Source organism: Filicampus tigris, chromosome 11 (genome assembly GCF_054856515.1).
Source record: "Filicampus tigris isolate MCC_2025a chromosome 11, RoL_Ftig_1.0, whole genome shotgun sequence".
Taxonomy (NCBI): domain Eukaryota; kingdom Metazoa; phylum Chordata; class Actinopteri; order Syngnathiformes; family Syngnathidae; genus Filicampus; species Filicampus tigris.
This window is the reverse complement of record NC_141227.1, coordinates 21,492,623-21,499,733: the sequence shown is the minus strand read 5'-3', so window position 1 is coordinate 21,499,733 and position 7,111 is coordinate 21,492,623.

Genomic DNA, 7,111 nt, shown 5'->3' with positions numbered 1-7,111 from the left:
CATTTAAAAAAGTTAAATACAACTGATTGTTTCGCATACCGCCACGCTGCTCTCCATACCCGGTGAGCTCAAGTCTCGCACGGTGCTTTTCCACCAATGTGACTTTAGAGGTTCCACTATAATTCATTCTTCTTGACCTGGTTATTTATTCTCGGAGAAGTTGATTTATATCTCGGTTACACCTACAATAAACCATTCCTCAACTCCAACAATTGGTGATTTCCTGCATGGGAAAAGTGTTGCTATTGTAAAAAACTCCGTTCATCAAAAGTAGATCAGATACGCGGTAGAAAAACACACAGCATGCGCGCTTGTATCCATTTTTACGGAATATGCATTGGGAGGAAGTTTGCAGGAGCGTCGTTTGAAGCTAACGCGTTCCAGATGATGTTCTATTTTGATATGACAAATACGGATTGCTGTTGGACAACGGCGCTAGAGCCGCGTGGCAAATGTGAGGTGTCTTTCTTCCCAAATGTTTAGTCTGCCGGTGGGAGTGATTATCAAGAAGCAAAAGTTGAGGCCACAGTTAGCATAATTACGGCAAACCCCCGGCCCGTCCATTTCCATACGCTAAGTAGTCTCAGGTGCTTGCGTGGGGCCGACGGCCTTGATGTGATCAAGGCGTATATTTGGAACGTGATCAGTGTGTGACAAACATCTGGTCCCGCGAGGAGAACTTGGCTCTCGGGATCCAACCAAAGCGCACCAGAGGGCTTCCTCTTTACCGCCGCGCCAGGAATGAATTTGACCCGAATCGTCGTCAGGCAACACACGCTTCGTACACTCTTACCATCTTGGTGCAGTTAAGTGACCTGCCAATATTTTTCCCGATTGGAAGAATGGACATCCCAGTCATCCGTTCAAGCATATTAAACAAAAAAAAAACAAAAATATTGGAATGTGTATTTCAATACTGTTCATTGAGACATCTCTACTCCTCTCAGCTCATCAGTACGACACTAATTCTTTGTAGATAAAGAATATATGACTGTGTATACCATTATAGTGTCCATTTGTGTTCAATCTGTTTAAAGATAAATCTTATGCTTTAAGATTTAGCCTCGCAACATGGTTGCTGTTTATGCTATTTAGCTTTAAGCTAACGGACTGTGTGTGTGTTTTTTTTTTTAACAAAGTGTAATTCCCATTGTTTCATGTTCAATGTGACAAACTTCACCTGGGAGTGGCAATAAACGTCTTTTTCAATAAACGACAAAGTGTATCGGCAACCGTGGATGACCATGTCAGTCTATCAGCACAGATGACAAATTACTGTCAAAGGTCACAGTGAAAAGCTAGAGCATTCATTTTTTTTTTTTTTTTGGTATGATTTCCTACTCAATTCTTGTCCAAACTTGTGGCACTAAGGCGGTGGTGTACAATTACCACCTGAGCCTTAGCAGCAAGGCAAAACATGAAAAAAACAGCTTTGTCTGGCTTAACGATATAACGTTACACTTAGTAAGAATTGCTCAGGGGCACTTTTTTTTTTTTTTAAGCATAATGACAACTCTTGAACATTAGAAACAATAAATCTTCCCAATACTGATGTGATTTACTGTTCTTACAAAGACAATGTATGACTTCAAATATTCTTCATGAGTAAAACTGACTTATTCTTTGAGATACTTAAAAATGAACACATTTCCCCCCCATTAATATCCTTAACGGAATAATGATTTACACTTTATCATTAACAATGGTTATGGTTTTATGTGGGAAGTTTGACCCTGGAAAAGATGACACCATTCCCAATGCTCAATGACAAATTGTTTTCAAAATCGCCCCAAATTAAGTGGTTCAGCCGTGACATCGTTTCTACAGATAGAGATCCTATAAAAGACGACAAAGTCCCGGTTTGGGGTTTCATTCATTGGCTGTTTCCCGCTTGAGTTAACATGTTTTCACCATCTTCCCTGCTAGTCTGTTATTACTATTTCCTCATTTCAGCACTTTGTCTCAGCCTCCGACATCAAAGCAGGCGCATGTGTCACCACGGACGCTGCGCTTCATTCAAGGCAACAAATCAACGTGCGTTTTTGAAGCGAAATTAGACTCAGATTCACCAAGAGTGCTTAAAACCATAACTGTGGATCACCAAAGTCTGCTCTCGAGTCACTCGGGTTTAGTAGGTTGCCAACATGCTTCGGCGAGGGCGACAATCAGGATGGATTTTAAACCTAAAGATGAGACAGACTGAAAGAAAAGCCTTTTTTTTTTTTTTTTTTTTTTTTTTTTTAAGCGCTTTGTAGTCAAGTTTGCGGGCGATGACAGAAGGTTAACACCCATTTCTTCACACACAAAGGCATGAACATGTCACAGTCATGTGCGAGATGTCTGCCAGCTGCACTTGGGAGCCTCCAAATGTCACGTTGACACCGAGTCAAGCCACGCGGCTGTCGGGAATGCTAAAGTGTTCTGGGTGGTGTTGAGCGCGCGGGATGGACGTCCGCACTAGGTAAATAGTCTGAACCGGCGGTGTTAACGGGCTAATAAAACAACAATAGGAAAGAAGCGGTTTGTGTTCTTACAATTGCATTCTCATTGTCGCTCACGAGTGACTAACAAAGACGTTAAGAGAGGTAGCTAGCAGAAGGGAGCCAAGTGTCATTCAGCGGAGATTCTTCGCAAAATACTGCGTAAGAAGTGGAAATCGGTCACGTAGCGTTCGGCTAATCCTGACAGGCCAACTAGCGCTCCGCTTGTAGCGTTTGCAGGCGCAAGGCCTTAAATGCGGGCCACTGAGCCGTAACGGGCGTGTGGCTTAAGAGATCCCATGTGACGACTTTCACGTGACTTTATGGAGCAACGCAGGGGGGGGCCAAAAGATAAAGCATAAGTGGGTTTTATGCCGGACAAAAATCGGGGAATCAACGCGTTGATCGGCTGGTTCATGAAGCAGCATGAGCGCAGCCGGCTGCGTCGCAGGTTCAACGCGCGCGGACGTAAAAATGAAATGGGACTGTGGCGCAAGCGCAACACTGTTTAATCGAGGAAAACAAACCAACTGTACCTAAATGTTGCACTTTGAACGTATTGCACATAAATAGAAACGACAGCAGAACTTTTTCGTATGCCCTTTCTTTCGTACAATTCAGCTTCCGACAGATTTATTCGGCTAAATTTTATCCCGAAAACGGTGCGGATGACAAGTCGTATTCCACAGTGGAATTGGAAGGCAATTAAACCTCCTGGTCCGCTCGGCAACACTCAGGCAACTTTGGTGTAACATCCTGTCCAAGGTACCTTCAAAATAAAAGGGGTTTCTTTGGTCCCTTATTTGGCTTATTTCGCGGTCACACCCAAACAATGTCAGTTTAGTGGGTGTGGCTAAAAAGCTGTAGTGAAACTTATTATAAATTATACTGCATGCTTTTATTTTGAAGGTACTGCCTTGAGATTGTGCTCCAGTCACATTACGTATCAAAAAATAACCACTTTATTTTTAATGAAACTTAAACTGCACTAGAAATGTCTCATTTCATTATCCAATCAAATTTCAAATTCATCGTCACAGGGCCAGAATGAAAGCTGGCCCTCCATGTCAACAATTTTCCGTCCTCTGATTGGTTGCTCAGAGCAAAACTTTTCATAGCCAAATAGCCAAACACATCTGGCGCAATCCAGACAAAATTATACATTTAATGCAAATATAGTCAGGAACATTATCCTATTCCTTCTAAAATTGTTTTTTTTTTTTTTTTGTTTTTTTTTTAGGGAGTTTTACCCCAAACCGAAAACAGATCAAATCAGTTTCAATCAGCTACTGATGGCCGACTGTGCTACCTGCAATATGTCAACCTAGCACCAAATGATGGATCCAGGCAGCCTCTAGCTAAACGGAAACAGAATCTCGAAAGGGCTTTGAAGAGCTTGGCGCTCATGTGACGCGCTGCATATGTGCTTCATTAGTGAGGCGCACTCTGGGCACAGGAACACAAAAATAGCCTGGGCTGGACTAAGCGAACAAAATGTAAATGGACGCAGACGGGTGAGGAGGAAAGGGCTTCCTTTCAGTCAAGGTGACAAAAGCACGCAGGAAATATGTCGCCGCTACTTCATGTTTGCTCTAAAGCTACACCGAGCGAGGAAGTGATGGAAACAAAAGTCGCAGGAAGGAACGCAGGGAAACAATGCGTGAAAACATGTTCTCGTGTGGGCCTGTTATGACCATTTTTCGAGTCCTTGTCATCAATGGGGTCATGGATGGCCAAGCTGCAGCTTTTGCTGATTTCTATTTTTATCCCAAACTTAGTAGCCCAAAGTGTTGTCGTGTTGGGCTCCATTTTACGATCATACACTGCTCAACAAATTGGCTGATTACATTTTGCTGTTGACCAACGCTATTTTAATAATCTCTTCATCTGTCGATTATTTTTTCCAATCAATCGAAGAATCAGATGGGTTTTTTTTAAAGCACAGGGAGAACATGCAAACTGATCTGAGATTTGATACAATACCCTCCTAAATTGTCACGAGAACGGAGATGCGCGCTTGTTTTGGCCCACGTTTGCAAAAATACGCCATAGGAAGTGTTTGTTTCCACTGCCAATCATTATGTTATGTATGCGAATAACGCAGAGGCAATTCACTCATTCACTGCGATAAACGTTAGGCTAAAAGAGGGTCTGAAAATGTCTGGCAGTGTATGAGTTAAAGAATAGCTCCCCCCCCACCCCCCCCCCCTCGCCTGAACGCTGTTTTTGTCCAACTATTGTTAAGACGCCTGAAACGTGACACTGGCTCGACGCTGGTGTGCAGCGGTGTACCGTTGCATTAATTTGTCAAGCAAAGGAAGCGTCTCATCATTCATAGATGACGACGGCCATCGTGAAGGGCAGTGAGGTGAGGCGTCGCTGCCTTTGCGCCGGGGAACGCCCCCGCAGGCACCCTGTCAAAAACAAGAGCGCAACTTTCTCACAGTGAAAGTCAGTATTCCCTGAGAGGTGGAGGGAAGGTGGCGGGGGGGGGGGGGGGGGGTGATCGCTTCCTCGACAACACAACTTTGCAGTGCCACTCCACAGGAAGTAGGCTTCTTGCGTTGAGGTCCTCGCCACGAACAGGGGCCCCTCTCTCTCGGCGCACTCAGCCGCGAGGGACCCGCAAAAGAGCCTCTTATGTATCAATTACCTAAAATACCAAACAGCCCCGAAGAGGGCGGTTGACTTGTTTGTTTGATTGTGGCAACCAGGACATTTCTGGCAAAACCTCTGCCGGTGAACAAAAAGCCAGAGTGAGATTTATGGACCCTAGAGGACGTGCAAGGGATCCTTTTTGTCGGCGTGAATTTGTCTGTGTGACTAGAGAGAGGGCCGATTTTTCACAGTGATGAGTGTAAAAGGGAGCGCTTGATGTTCATGAGAACCTATTTCGGTACAGATGTAAATATTGAAAAGTGGTGGGCCAAGTTCAGAACCCTGCGGAACACCTTTGAGAAGTACTAACGGGTCTACCTGTGTACACAAATCGCCCGTCTCGGTCAGGTCACACGTCGATAAAAACGTATGGCAGAAAGATAGCAAAAACACATAAAGCATTTTTAAAGAGCTTCTTCGGAAAGGCCAAATGATCAGAGGAGGAAACTAACTTTTGAGAAAAGGGAAGTTAGTCTTACTTAAAAGACGGGCTCATTTTGATGATGGTAAAAAATATTTTTTTTCTTTAAACACACTATTACAGTTTAGTGATGCAGCAGTTAAAAAAAATTGTCTTTGCACACAAGCTTCTGTTCTGCCTCATGTAGGCCGGGATTACTATCCTGTTGTCCAAATAGTGGGCGGGGTGACCCGAGACAATTGCGTGGCCTACTAAACACCGACTCCTGACACAAGAGTTGAAAAAGCGACAGCAGGCCGAGTGTGGGACGGGGAGCAGCCTTGTCATGGTAAGTACGACTCTGAACTTTTGACATGCACGCGGGGGGGGGGTGCGATAATGGAAAAGAGTGATTAGGCAAAGTGCTGAGAATGGAGATAAAGGAGGAAAAAAAAAAAAAAAAAAAAAAGACATCAAGGTTCGAGGTTGAACCAAACGCAGTGGCGGGTCAGGCCTTTAGTACGAACTGACCCGACTGAATCCACCTTTGAACACGACATCATCAGTGATATAAAAAAGAACAAAAAAAGTGGAGCAGGTTAGAATCATTTAGAGAAAACATGAGCACGTTTTGCTTCAACCAATCAGAGGACAGAAAAATGCTGAGGTCATCGAGGGCCAGCTCTTTGGCTCTGTGAGGATATTTAGAGGCATTACAAAAGGATTACAATTTTATCCGTTCATTTTTATAGTGAACGGATCACTTCTGCTTTTTTAAAATTTTTTTTTTTTTTTTTTTTAACTAACCTCATCTGGAGTGTGACCCCGCATTGAAACGAGCTGATTGTCAGCCTGCGAGAGGGCCTTTGATGTGAGGGGGGGGGGGGGGCCCAACAAAGGGCTTCTGTTGCAGCCTGGGGAGTGGGCTTACCTGGCCTGCTCGCCGCACTTCATTTCACACGTCGCATGCATACGCATAAGCTCGCAAGTGCAAGAGCTCTGTGTGTTCCTGGGGGGAGTGAGCACAAACGAGATTTGTTTGTCAACTATTCGGCGCTGAGCAGCCGGACAAAAGCAGTCACATAAGCAAAGCGCCGGGTGACAGATCCACATTGTTCTCAAGGAAACGACACAGACAAGCTGCAGGCACTTGCACAGAGATGCTTCCTGTGACCCCCCCCCCCCCTTTTTTTTTTGAATGAGGAATTTCACACCATTCTACAGCAATGTGAGAGGGATTCAAATCGGAATGGGGAACCTGCAGCGTGTGGGGTGGGGGACCTTGATTTGATCATTTCAACATTTCCCCCAAATTATGTGATAACATGCACAATTGTATTGACCAAAAAAAAAAAAATTTGAGAGGGAAAAAAATAAATTGCCGCAGCACATCTTCCACCATTGATAGTGCCTCTCGCTCACCCCAATTAAAGTTCAATTGTTCAAGTAGGCTTTTCCTGACTTCCAAATACATATGCACTCAAATGAAGAAAAGAACGAAAATCGCTATGGAATATTTTCTCAAATTTTAAAAATAATCAATTTTACCCGCGACATAAGAGGTAGGGATGTT